This window comes from Amborella trichopoda, chromosome 5 (genome assembly GCF_054954075.1).
Source record: "Amborella trichopoda isolate Santa Cruz 75 chromosome 5, AtrichopodaSantaCruz75HAP2 v2.0, whole genome shotgun sequence".
Classification (NCBI taxonomy): Eukaryota; Viridiplantae; Streptophyta; class Magnoliopsida; order Amborellales; family Amborellaceae; genus Amborella; species Amborella trichopoda.
The window spans coordinates 46241176-46256501 of record NC_142340.1 but is presented as its reverse complement, the minus strand read 5'-3'; the positions used below and the strand labels follow the sequence as shown (position 1 = coordinate 46256501).

Here is a 15326-nt window from a genome sequence, read left to right as displayed (position 1 = left end):
CTAGATCAATAAAGACCATGTGGAGGTCTTGTCCTTTTGCTCTAAACTTATCAATAAGTTGCCTAAGTAGGAAAATAAGCTCAGTTGTAGACCTCCATGATATAAAACCAAATTGGTTGTTAGAGACACTCCTTTCATGCCTTAGTTGTTGTTCAATCACTCTCTCCTAGAGTTTTATAGTATGGCTTATATATATATATATATATATATATATATATATATATATATATAGGAGAGAGAGAGAGAGAGAGAGAGAGAGAGAGAGATGATCCAATAGGACCCTCCCTCACCCATGTGTGTAGGACCTCAAAGGATCACCATTAAATTTGGCACGGATCTATAGAAAAGTCAAGTCTCACACTCATGTGATAACTTTTCTAGAGATCCATGCCAACTTTAATGGTGATGCTTTGGGGTCCTACAGACATGGGTGAGGGAGGGTCCTATAGGATCATTACTTATATATATATATATATATATATATATATAGGGAAAAGATGCTGTGTGCCCTGGTGCGTACTGCTACAGTATACTGGGTCTGTGCTACACATGGCCAGCCCACCTAAGTCTACTCACTCTTATCTTATCGCCTATTGGTGCTGCACCTAAATTTTCTCGAAGGGATTCATTTCGAATTCTATCCCTTGTCTTGCCACTCATCCATCTCAATATTCTCATCTCTGCGACATTCATTTTACGGATGTATTGCTTGTTGACCTCTTAACATTTTGCTCCATGGAGCAAAGATGGTCTCACAACTATCCTATAGAACTTGCTCTTCAGCTTCATTGGTATGTGGAAATCATATAAAATTCCGGTTGCACATCTCCACTTCTCCCACCTAGCTCTAATTCTGTGTGCGACATCTTCCTCAATCTCTCAATTATCTTGGATTATCGACCCAAAATATCGAAAGTGCAACCTTTTTGGTATTTCATGGCTGTCAATCTTAACTACATTCTATTTCAATTATTATTAAACTTGCATTCCATATACTTTGTTTTAGTCTTGTTAATTTTAAAATCTTTAGATTACTAAAACATCCCTCTGAAGTTCTTATTCAACACAAAGTATGTCATCTGCGAACAACATGTACCACGATACCTCGTCTTGTAGGTGGCTAATTAATTCGTTTATAACTAAGACAAAGAGGTATGTGCTCAATGTTGACCCCCGATATAGATCTATTGTCATTGAAAACTCACTTGTCTCTCTACAATTGTTCGTATGCTAGTCACCGCTCCATCGTACATCTCTCACCAAGTCGATGTTGTGTTTGGAGATTCATTTCTTTTTCAACACCCACCAAATCAAATATCGAGATACTCTATTATAAACTTTCTCTATATCAATAAAAACCATGTTGAGGTCTTTTCCTTTCGTCCTAAACTTATCAATAAGTTGTCGAAGTAGGAAAATAGGCTCAGTTGTAGACCTCCATGATATAAAACCAAAGTGGTTGTTAGAGACACTCCCTTCATGCTTTAGTTGTTGTTCAATCACTCTCTCCCAGAGTTTCATAGTATGGCTCATAAGTTTGATCCATTGATAATTTGTATAATTTTGTATGTCTCATTTGTTTTTGTAAATAGGTACCACAATACTTTTCTTCAATTCATTAAATAACATATATATATATATATATATATATATATATATATGTGGAAAAGATGTTGTGCGTCCAAGTGCGTACTACTATTGTAAACGCCCACGACCTAGATTGTATTTGGGTCGATCTAATGCTCACAGATGTCCGATAGTGTTTGAATTTTAATTTTTTTTTACAAATCTAAATCACTTGAAATTTTTGGCGTGTGTTCTTATCATCAAGGCACACTTAATAAAAATAAAAATAAAAAATAATTCACAAAAATAACCAAAATACCCCCCAAAAATTTTCGTGGTATTTTGGTCAATTTTTTGATGTAATTTTTTTTTTTTTTTGATATTTTTCGTAGATTCGCCAATTTTTGAAGAACACACACATAAAATTTCAAGTGATTTGGATTTGTAGAAAAAACATTAAAATTCAATCACTATCGGACATCCGTAAGCATCAGATCAGCCATAGAATGGCCTAGATTGAATCTGGGCCATTCGCGTATGGGCGTATGGGGGTACAACAGTGACTACCATATATATATATATATATATATATATATATAAGATGAGCTCACTAGCTCACAAGAAAAAATGAGCCCAATGGCCTAGATTGAATCTGGCTGATCTAATAATCACAAATGCTCCTGCCCAATGGTGTTTGAATTTTAATTTTTTTTCTACAAATCTAAATCACTTGAAATTTTAGACGTGTGTTGATAAAAAATAGGTGAATATTCGACAAATATTAAAAAATTTTTTACATGAATATAAATGATCAAAATACCCCCATAAATTTTTCGAAGTATTTTGGTCATTTTCTATTTTACGGATTATTTCTTTTATATTTTTATTTGGTGCGGCTTGATGAGAAGAACATTCACCTAAAATTTCAAGTGATTTGGATTTGTTGAAAAAACATTAAAATTCAAATACTCTCGGCCGTTCGATCGGCCCAGATTCAATCTAAGCCATTTGACTTATACTATTCTGTGAGCTAGTGGGCTCACCCAAGTTTTTTCCTATACTATTATGTGAGCCATTTGACTTATACTAAGCGTGTAAATCATCAAAAAATAATTAAAAAAATGTGTGGTTTTTATAAGGTTTCAATATTAAGCAAATGAAGTATGACACCTCTAAATCTTGATAAAAGATCTAGTTTTAATTTCGTAAACCCTTACGATGGCCTCAAAATCTATCTTTATCCTAATTATGAAATTTAAAGCTTTAATAATGATGAAGATTGATCAAATCTATAAACACTTAAAATTTTTTAAAATGAGTGGTCTAAATAATTTGTTACGAGATATATTATTTTTAGGACATTTTTTTTTATTTTTTTTAATATAAGGGGTTTTTGACGTTTGGACATCCTTGTTTAAATGGAGTTGTCATGTGAAGCTTTTTCCATAAAAATCTTTATGAAGTCTAATATCTCATATTCTAATGGAACCAAACGCAAAGAATCGCTTTCCCCTTGTTAATGGATCAGTATGATTCTTGCGTAGTGGACCATTAAACATGGAGTCAACATCTCATGATGTGCCGTGCCTTTGGACTAAGCAATAAGAAATTCCAGTCCCCTAGTATACGATTCCCATATAATAATGAGAGTTTTTTTTTTGTAAAAATGGATCAGTGACCTGAATTGATCACCTAAAAAAACATGTCGGATTGGTGGATCAACGATCCAGATCGGAAAATCGGTTTCTTAAAATATATTATTTTAAGTTTTTAATTAAAAGTGGTATTGCTGAAAGAAAAACCTATGTGATATTTTATCGGGGAATTTATTTTATTTTATTTATTTTTTCACTCCTTTTTTTTTTGGCAAAAGATCACTTACAGGTGATCTTTATTATAATAAGATAAATTTCAAAATAAAATCAACATAATAATAAAACCAAGATCTTAACAACTTGGTGCCATATAAACAACTATGCACTATGCTCGAGAATAAAAGATAAGACTGCAAGAAACAAAAGGAAGAGTGTCGGGGATTACCTCAACCGGATTGATTACACCACACACCGAATCACCACCATCCGATGACGCGGGATCAGCGGTCTAGCTTCAATATCGAACCGGGAAAGTAAATTTCGGTCAAGTCACACCAAATGAACATAAACCCTTTTGATCACAAACTCAAACCTTAGGTGAATTCTCTCTGCAACCGAGTTTGAGAGAGATGGATTCTCTTTTTGCTAAACCCTAAAACAACCCTTAGCCATAAATCCATATTTGAGAGATAAGAGAGAGAATAACTCCATAACCTAAACTTTTAGGTTCTTTCACAATTTGGGAGAAAGACATCAAACATGAGAGAGAGAAACTTTCTTAAAAGAGAGAGATAGAAAGATAGAGATCTGAGCTATCCATTTCATAGATGGTCCATCAACAGTATGGAAGGTGTATGGACCATTATCCCCTTTTTCTTAACCATTTTTCCATCAATAGAGATTAGATAAATTAAATTTAATTAAAATATTATGCATTCCATAATCTTTCACAAAATATTCTAAAGATATATCAAGTCAATATATACTTTCAATATTTGGTCAATATATGGTCAAAATATTTCATATCTTATTTGACCACATGCTATAACATAATATTACCAAAACATGAAATAACTTAAACTCCAAAAAAGAATCCAATGGGTGGGGCGTACCACCCATGTGTGGCACCTTTGGGCCTTACCCACTTGACACATGGTGGGCTCATGTGCACTATGGACCCCTCCATGATATTTTATATAACTTTAAATTATCAAATAAATTCTAAAACATTATTTGAATTTTATAATTTTGAAAAATCAATATCTTCATTTTTTTAAGTAAAAAAAATATATAAATAAAATATCAAATGACTTATAAAATTTCAAATAATAATTCTAAAATAATTGCTATCATAAAACAAATATATTTAAATTAACTTGATGGGAAATGGATCTATATGGTTAAGGAATTTAATTTGCAATCGTGGACCTTCAACTGTGGGCTTACAGACCACACTTACCTTATCGAACCGACCCAGTGTTTCCCATGACCCACAGTCCAAGTAGAGGCTCATTAACGGTGTCGCCAAAGTCTGACAGATGAGCCAAAGGGTCGCAATCCCAATCTGTAGATTACATGTCCTCCCCTAGAGACAAGTCAAGGTCACCAAGATTTTATGCGACCACAGTTCTATGGCGCATAGGGGTATCTTTCACACATGCATACGCTTCACCCTAAAAGGTGGATTTTTTACTTTTCCGAACGATCTATCGATATGCATGCCATGTGATGGTACATGGATGAGGTTTTGGCCCCTGTATCTGTAGGCTGCCATCACACACAAAGGTCACACAGCCCATTGGCTCACTCATTCGAGCATGTTATCCGACCTCATCAAAGGTTAACCCATAAACCTTCATTGGTTTGTTCTTCATGCCAAGGTAACATGGGTTTTTTCCAACCGACTGGCCTATATCATTAAGCACAAATCGGTATCAGCAAACCATCGTTTGCTTAGTATGGTCCACGAGGGACCATACTCCCACTGAGTTCATGTTCACTATATCATTTCATTTTACAAGCACTCATAAGGCCTTTAAAGGCCACATAAACCAAACAATTGTCATAGTTTCTCATTATTTAAGTGAAAATATGTAAATACCGACAACCTATCTCATGTTTGAGTTTTTGTTGTCCATTACAATCATTTTGTCGAATTGAAAGTTTTAAGAGGCTACTTTTTGCTATAAGACGGATCTCTCTAACTCAAACTTTTTTATTTTTTCGTTCTTATAATCTTTAATGTCACTTATCCTTGTAAAGATAGAGGGTCTAGCCTACCCCATTTAATTGGAGAGAGAGAAGAGAGTGTGTGTGAAAAAAGGAGTCGACCAATAGAGAGAGAGTGCAATAAAAAAAAAGAAAAAAAAAAAAAGGCCTAATACAAGGGAGAGAGTGTGTGAGTAAAACAGAAAAATCCTATCCAACAGAGAGTGAAACAAAAAAAAATCCATTACAATAACCTTCTTTTTATGTTATGTTTGTCTGTATTTAATTCTACTTGTATGAAATAGGTGGTTAGTTTGTTAGAAAAAAAGGAAAAAAATAAAGAGACTCAACTATCTCTTAGTTTTCGTTGATGGCAAATTTTCAACCCTGCCCTTACCAATTGTCTCACTCATCACAAAAATCGTTCCATTCTTGTAAAACTTTATGAGCCTTCTTGCTAGAACGCCTAAGCTATTGAAAATGCTTTTATTAAAATATAGAGACAAAAATATCCTTCAATGAAGGAAAATCTCTCTATCTAGAGAAGATCTCACATCCGGGAGTCGGGTTGATATCTGGATCCAAGTCTCTATAAAAAGGGTTACCTTTGGCTATACGACGTTGAACCCTGTTGTCCTTGCACGTGTGCGGCGGCGATACCAAGCCTTATCAAGATGCTATGCTCGTAGAGTGAGATGTGGTTTCGATCTAGATAGGTGATTTATCGTAGGTAATGAATGTGATTCCGATCTAGATCGATGATTTAGGTAATGAGATGTGATCCACTATGACCTTGACTTTTAGCATAAAAAAAATGTAGGAGTTGGGGTGTGTGTCATTTAGCTTAAAGAAATCAAGAGTTGGGCCAACTCCTCTATTCAAGCGAGTCCTCTTTCTAAAATCTATTTTAGAGATATATTTTAGATCTAGTATTGTAGACCTTGAAACTTTCAAACCGTGAAGCGTGCCAATCCAAAATTAAAAAAAATGAGAGATGTTTGATATCATATTTCTTTTATTTCAAAAAAAATGAGGACATCTTTTATTGATAGAAAATTTGTTATTTCTAATATTTGAAAAAAAATAAATATATATTTGGGTTGTTTAGTGACAGGGATGTAGCATTGTTAATCAACTGCTAAGTTGCTAACCCAAGTCGAACAGGGACTTGTAGCACCCAATACCAGTCCCTCCCTTAATCGGAATTTGGTCATAGGGATATAGACGCACCATTAAAAAATGTTTTTATTAATTTAAACTCAATGATTTTACAATATTTGAAGTTCCTCAACCTTGTTAGACATTTAGAATTTGAATTTTGAAGGTTTATTTTTTTCTTTTTAACTTTGGCTGAGTTGGTCAACTGCCTTGTAGACTAAGTTGATTTGATTCAGATTGACGGGTGATCAGTTTTTCCCACCTGTCCATATTTCATATTTCATTATCAAAATGAGTCTTGATAAGAAATACATTGTCGTTAGGATCCATTTTTCAACAAATTGGCCCTGTCGACAATAAATTTGACCTTATTTTTTTGGATGTTAGTCTTTTATTTGTGGTGAACCTTTTACTCCTGTGGTGTGCCACCTAGCTATTGATTGGCATTAACGGGAGTCATCTGTATCCAACCACTAAGTGGCCAGTTGGGAAAGTTTGTCATAATGGTTGGTCTAGTACTTTTTATTTATTTATTTATTAATTAATTAATTATTTTGACATCAAAATTTGGTTTTTCTTACTCCTTATTGGGGTTCGTTTTGTAGAATGAAATTGATAAAAAATAACATAAATGCCATTCAATGTTATGTGGTGTATTGGTTATATGTTTTTTAGGGTGCATTTTATGTAAAATGGTTGTGATGTTTTACATATTTATTTTAATTAGATGTTGTAGATTTGATATGTTTTTTTAAGATAATATCTAATATTTGCATGTCTTTTAATATAATATCAAATTTATATTGTATTTTGATAGTTAAGGTTGTAATATAAATATTTTTTTTGTTTATTTTATTATTATTTTATTGTTTTTATTTGTTGCATCTCTTTGGGCAACCCCATATGTTACGTCAAATGAGTAATAAAGTAAAAACTTAGAATCAAATAAAATTGTAGGTCCCCAAGGCTTTCTGGATAACCTCTCTAACCAATTTTTTTTTTTTTTTTTAACTACTTTTACCCCACAACGAATTTTCTTAATAAATACCCCTTAGTAAAAAAGTATCATTGTTTTTGATAAAAATGTTATTGTCCGTACAAACTTGCGTAGTATCCCTTGAGATGCCTTGTGGCCATTTTTGCACACTGTTCGACATCGATTCTGCACGTTCTGGCATATATGAAATGCACTCGGTTCGGCAAAATTTCCACTCGTTGAGGTGGAAGGTGAAACGGTCCGGCATTGGGGTTCTTGCATTTAGCAAGAGATGCCATTGTGTTGACATTCTTTCCACTCGCGTCTTTTCAATGATTCCGGTCCGACAGATAACCATTCGTCATTGGTCACTCTTAGCAAGAGATGCCATTCTTTTCACTCCCGTCTTTTTAATGATACCCGTCCGACAGATGACCCTACGTCATTGGTTACCCTTCTATGATGCGAGCTTGTACAGATAAAAGGTATTTTTATCAAAAAAGAAAAATGCCGACTTTTTTACTTTGTGGGTATGTCAAAAAAAAAAAAAAAAAATAAAAAATTTTGTTGACGGGTGGTTGTTAGAAACTTCAAGGTTAAGGGTACACGGAAGTTTTCCCTATAATATTATAGGCACTCTTGAGTGAATCTTCATGAACCTTCCTGTAAGTCTCCATATGATTTACATGTGGGTGACTTTGTCCAAATGATTTTCCTTTTCTTATTCCTCGTATCCCAATGAAAATTTGCTCTTGCCGTACTCCATTACAGGGCCGGTTTTTACTCCACGTATTATGGAGTAAGCAACGGGGCAGTCACGTTATGTCACCGTTGAACCCTAATTTCACGAACATGCTTAAATACTGAATTTCTATTTTTATAAGTACCGAAAAAGATTAACTATTTCACGAAAAAAAATTATTTATAGGGTGCGGTTTCTTGCAACTTTAGACAATCCAATTAAGGCGTACTTCCAAAATTTATCATAACATGCAATTTTGTTGTAAATTTTTTTTAGGATTATCTTAAAATTTATTTTCATATCTAATTGGAAAATTTTAAGCTCCAAAAATAGTTAAAATCAATGAGATCTATAAACATATGAAAATCTTGAAAATGGACGGTCTATATAATGTGTTGCAAGATACACTATTTTTAAGATTCTAAGGCTTTTTTTTTTTTTATATATCCATACATCTCGATGTCGAAATGATCAAATAGAGGATTTTTCAACATTAAAATAACCTTTCCGATAGATATTTGAGGTGCATTTGTAATTCTACATTTTAAGGTTGCAACCTTATATAAACTTTTTTCTTATTTCTAAGGGTGCGGTTTCTATAAGGATGCAACCTTAAACAATCCAATTAAGGCGCACCTTGAAATTTTATAATTTTGTTATAAAAAATTATTAGTATTATCTCAAAATCTATTTTCATACCCAATTAGAAAATTTTAAATTTCAAAAATAGTTAAAATCAAGTCGATCTATAAATATATAAAAATCTTGAAAATGGACGATCTACATAATGTGTTGCAAGATGCGTTATTTTCGAGACTTAAAAACTTTTTTTTTTTTCATATTCATACATCTTAATGTCAATATGATCGATTAGAGGGTTTATTCAACATTCAAACAACGTTTCTGATAGCTTTTTGAGGTGCATATGTAATTCTACATTTTAAGGTTGCAACCTTATATAAACTTTTTTCCTTTTTAAAACATGAATTTTTAAAATATTTGTGATTTTTTGAAATCCATTAATTATGGTGAGTTTTTGAAAAAATCTTTAAAAAATCATATTTTTTTAATGGAACCAATATAAATCTGTATTTTATATTTTTTTAAAAATACTCTTGTTTATAACCTTTCATCTTCATTAGCTGAATATTATTGAATTTTGATTCAAAGATAAGCACATTAACATTGAGAGTAAATTAGGAATCTATATTTAACAAAAAGAAATGTGAAAAAGTTCAACAATGAGTTCCCTTAAAGAGTACCAATAAATACAAGCAATATATTCCCCAAAAAAATTAATAAAAACTATCCTATATCTCAAAATAATAAATAGAATTAGAAGAAAAGTAATCTAATGAAAAATATTTTTTGTTTTTAAACCCATAGCATCTTTATAACGAGCACCATAGGGGTTAAATGAAACTAAAGATTTAAGTAGCGAGCCCTTTAGTAAGAGATTCAAATTTGTTTAAGCATTTTTTTTATTTGTTTATAGATAGAGGGCTCCAAGTGCGTAAGTATCGGAAAAAAAAAACTGTTTATAAATAGGATTGTTTATAAATTTTAAGGTGCACCGTAATTGGATTGTTTAAGGCTGCATCCTTATAGAAACCTCACCCTTTAAAAGGAGCCTTGCAAACGATAGTTCAAAACTTCAAAAACCAGAAACCAGAGGAATCTAGCTTTGTCGAATACGACACGACAGTCAATGCAATCCCATAAAGATGGTGTGGTTCAAAACTTCAAAAACCAGAAACCAGAGAAATCTGGCTTTGCCAAACCGGACACGACAGTCTATGCAAATACATAAAGATCGTGTGGTTTTTTCGTCGCACATTCATGGGTCACATCACGCATCACGCATCCTGATGTAGAGGTGCAGTTTCAAAGATCAGTAAAAAATCAGTAGTTTAAAAATTTCTTTCAAAAAAATATTATTTTTATTTTGATATTTGTATTTTTTTGGTGAGGTTTGTATAGGCTTGCCTTCTTATAATGTAAAAGTATGATTCACCTGTAAAATTTACTTAGGATGTCGTTTCGAGTTCGAAAGATTTATGATAGCAAAATATCTTTTTATTCTCAGTTATTAAATTGAAAATTTTTAAAATGCTATAAACATAAAGAAAAACAATTGAAAATTTTGAAAATAGACCATTTAGATAACTTATTACGACATACGTTATTTTTTAGATTTGAAATTTTATTTTTTTTCATATCCATTCATCTCAAGATCGTGATGTTGAGTTCAAAGGTTCTTCTATGCCGAAACACACTCGACTTTAGGATTTTTGAGGTACGACTTACGTCAACAGTATTAAGTTGCACCCTTACGTAAACTTTTTTTTGTTTTTGTTTTTGTTTTTTATACACATTATTAGAGACTATGGGGCCAAAATTTAATATAAAAAATAGAGAAAAAAAAGGCGTTATCCTCATATAAGTCAAAAAGACCGCGGTGACATAAAATGCCAATATGCTTAGGTACAAGTCAAGTCACGCCAAAAGAAAAAGAAAAAGTAAAATAAAAATAAAAAGAAAAGATGCCTCGTGAGCTTCGTTGAAGTTTCCTTATCATTATTTTTCGCGCGTTAGGTTCCTGGCTCTGTCAAGAGTACGACTTTACCTATTTTATTACACAATATATATTTTCTTATTTTATTAAGGGGGAAGGTTTTTATAAGGTGTCAACCGTATACTATTGGAGCACGGTGTACCTCAAAACTATGCCTAAAATGCAATTTTGGTGCAGCAAAGCTTGGCAATGATATGAGAAATCTATTGTTGCTCCTAGTTATGAAATTTTAAAGTTTTAGAAATAGTTACATCAAGTAGATCGATAGATACTTAATTTTTCTTGAAAATGGATGGTCCTGATAATGTGTTAGAACGTAACCTGTTTTAAGGGCTAGAAATCTTTTGTTTTGTTTTTCATATTTGTGAATCTTGAGCTCGATTGATTTGAATGTTTTTCAACATAAAACAACCTTATCTAGTGGGCTTTTTAGATGCACCGTACACGCACATTATAAGGTTGAGACCTTATACAAGCTTTTTTTCTTTTGATTAAAGACGCCTCATTGTTAATGCCGCCCTTGATGACCGATTCGATCTGGTTGGGGTAATAACCTCATACGACATTGGACCAATAAATCGCCTTTTTGTAAATTTTCAAATTTTCATTTTGGGCCTACTTAGTTATTTGACCCCATTCCTTCAATATGTTTTGGACTTTGCCCCTCGGACCTGTAGTCATTTGCTACTCATTGTGACGGATTTTCTGTGGTTTGATTTTAGGGTGAGGTTTGTATAAGGTGTTAGCCTTATACTATTGAAGTAAGGTGTACCTCAAACTTATGTCAAAAATGCAGTTTTGATGCCGCAAAGCCTTGTGATGATATGAAAATCTATTGGTTCTCCTAGTTAAAGTTTCACAAACGGTGAGGATCAAGTAGATTTATAGACGCTTAAAAATATTGAAAATGGATGGTCTAGATAATGTGTTAGAAGATGAACTATTTTAAAAACTAGAGATCCTTTTTCTTTTCGTGTCTATGAATCTCAAAGTCGAGATGATTAATTTGAGTGTTTTTCAACGTAAAAACAACCTTTTCCAATGGGTTTGTTAGGTGCCCCTTACTCATATATTATAAAGTTGAGACCTTATATAAACATTTTCCTTGTTTTTAATGAGAAAAAGTTTATATAAGGGTCCATTTCAGTAAAGCAAATGTCCATTAAAAAAAGGTTGTTTGGATATTGAAAAGTGCTCAAGTATCGAGATGTATAGATACAAAAAATAAAAAAAAATTATCTCTAAAATACATCTTGTAACTTATTAATCGAACAGTCTATTTTCATTATTAGTGCTTATAGATCAGTTTGATCTAGACATTTTTGGAGTTTTAAATTTTAGATGTTCAAGCCATCACAGAAGTTTATGGCACTAGAATCGTCTTTTGGTTGGGTTCGGAAGTGCGCCTTACTTTGATTGTTTAAATAAATAGCACCTAATTTTAATATGTTTTTGCAAGATTCACAACTCTTTTAAGCATGCCATTGAGAGAATCTAGATAGGGATGCAAATGGGTCGAAACGGATCCAGCTGGGTATTGGTCAAGGCTTTCCCTTGGGTCAACCTTGACCGGGTAGGGGTTTTGCCTTGGGCTAGCAATGAGCTAGGCTTGGGGTAGCCTAGCCCACATAGGTCCGCTTGGGGCATTCACTATCATGGCCCTTATCCAAATCCAGTACGGCCGGCCCTAAGCCCTAGTTTTTTAAGGCCGGGGTGGGGCCAGTGGACCAACACTTGTCGTATCTGTGCAGATTCGGGCTTACAGTGTATGTAGACCTACTCTAGACCCGACCCATCCGGGATCACACACTTGTATGTAAGATGCTATTAAATTACTCTTTTCCATTGATTATTGTCTTAATATTTATTATTGCAATATATATGTTAGCTTTAAAAAATAGTTAATACGCCATGTAGACCTTACTAAGTACTCACTAATACATAATTTTATTTCTAACAAAAATTTCTAATTTTACTCCTGTAGTAAGAGTATCAAGTAATATAAACACGAGCAGATGAAGTACCTCATGAGAAAGACCAATACTATAGAATCCAGTACTTTATTTATTTCCCATTTAGGTGTTTGCTAATGCATCTTGTAAAATGCTCCGTGACCTTAGACAAGCTATTAGCTTTTGGAAAAAGTTTATATAAGGTTTGCAACCTTATAATATAAAAATATGGTGCATTAAACGTGGATTTTCAAGTCATTATAAGGTTTCGTACACTGAAACTATGTCTTTTGAATAATATAGAGGTGCGATGTACTCGCATAGTATAAAGTAGACACTTTATACTATAGGTATCAAAACTGGCGCTGTCGGACCGTTGATTGGTGGCTTGGCTAGTTTGGTCTAAGGTAAAAATTATATCTGTTTGAGAACTACTCAAAACCAATATTTGATAAATTTTGGTTGATCGGATCAATCGATTTTGATGAGTTCCCCCATCAAAATGAAGTTGGACAAATTTTTTAATATGTTTTATATTTTAAAACTAGTATATATATATATATATATATATATATATATATATATATATATATATATATATATATATATATTGAAGATACTACAAAACGGCTATAGGCAAAAATGAATAGTGATTTCGCATACTCTCATCACCATCCAAACTTCATTACACGGTCACAGTTGTCCAGTAGTGTTTCAAATTTTAATTTTATTACTAATCATAATGATCTGAAATTTAGAGCGTGTGTACATCTTAGTAAAGCACATCTAATAAAAATATTAAAAAAATAATTCGTAAAATATAAATTGACTATAATACCCCGAAAATTTATGGGGGTATTTTGATCAATTTATATTTTACGAATTGTTTTTTTTCATATTTTTATTAGGTACGCTTCACTAATATGTACACCCGTTCCAAATTTCAAGTAATTTGGATTTGTAAAAAAAAAAAATGAAAATTAAAACATTACCGGACAACTGTGATCGTGCAATGAAGTTTGGATGGTGATGAGGGAAGGTGAAATCACTGTTTATTTTCGTCTATAGGTGTTGGGCGAAAATCACTCTTCCTAACGCCTATAGTCGAAAATCACTCTTCCCAACGCATATAGGCGAAAATGAACAATGATTTCGTCTACTCTCATTGCTATCTAAACTTCTTCGTGCGGTCACAGTTGTCCGATAGTGTTTTATTTTTCAATTTTTTTTTTACAAATCCAAATTACTTAAAATTTGGAGTGTGTATACATCTTAGTGAGGCGCACTTAATAAAAATATGACAAAAGTAATTCACAAAATATAAATTGACCAAAATACCTTCATAAATTTTCGAATTATTTTTTTCTTATTTTTATTAGATGCGCCTCACTAAGATTTACGCACATTTCAAGTTTTAGATCATTCCGATTAGTAAAAAAATGAAAATTGAAACAATATCGGACAACTGTGATCGTGCGATAACGTTTGGATGGTGATGTGAGTAGGCAAAATCAGTCTTCATTTTTTCCTACAGGCCTTTTGTAGTATCTTGTTTGATATATATATATATATATATATATATATATATATATATATATATATATATATATATATATATATATATATATATATATGGAAAGAGTTTTTGTCAGCCTATGAGTTCATAGAACAGTGTAAGCCCAACGGCCCAGATTGAATTTGGACTGATGTAATGATTACAATTGTATTTTGTAATTAAATTTTAATTGTTTTTCTATAAATGTAAATTATTTGAAATTTAAAGCATTTATTTTTCAAAAACAGTAGAATTTAGTAAAAATATAAAAATAATAATTCACATAAATTAAATTGACCAAAATATCTCAGAATCTAATAAAATTATTTTTATTATTTTTTTCTAAAATATGCTCTAACCGGTTAAATTAGTAGTTTAACCGATTTTAATTGAATCAAACTCCTCGTCAGCTTGACTGGTCCGATCCTAAACGCACTAACTTTATAGTAACCACACCCTTAGCTTTGTATCCGTTAGGATTCTTCTTTGATAAAGAGGACATTAAGAATGCTGCCATTGTTGTTGGGGTCAAAAGAGCTATTGCAGTCTCGGGGGTGGGCAAAGTTCAAACCAACTAATTTGTATTTTGAATATCGTCTCTGTCTGTGTCTCACTCTCTTTTCCTCGTCCCTTCTTATTATTTGCTCCTACGGGAGCATACTGGCTATTCACTCTCTCGGCTAAAACCAAATTCAGGGGACTTCTTGAGCATCAAGACTTGGGATAATAGCCTCTTCAAGCCATAGACTTAACTAAATAAAAAAATTTCTGAACTGCTCCCCATGCACTAGCCGAGGGAGTAGGTGCACAGTATGATCCTGAGGGAAGATATATGCCATACGAGCTCATAAATTAGTAACTATATATATATGGGATAACACTAGGGCATCATTCGTTGTGGTGATCACGCTTGTTATCTCTTTAGGTCCATCTGTATTTTGTGTCAAACCCTTTTTCAGTGATTAAATGGAGACCTTGGATCAGTCATCCCAATCCTTT

General features: G+C 32.7%; 1 long non-coding RNA gene across 10 annotated transcripts in view; it reads left to right on the top strand.

Annotated features, from left to right (window-relative positions):
• Nucleotides 1-15326, top strand: part of LOC110007059 (uncharacterized) — a 55281-nt gene that overhangs the window by 22723 nt on the left and 17232 nt on the right. The gene's annotated exons all lie outside the window — the stretch shown is intronic.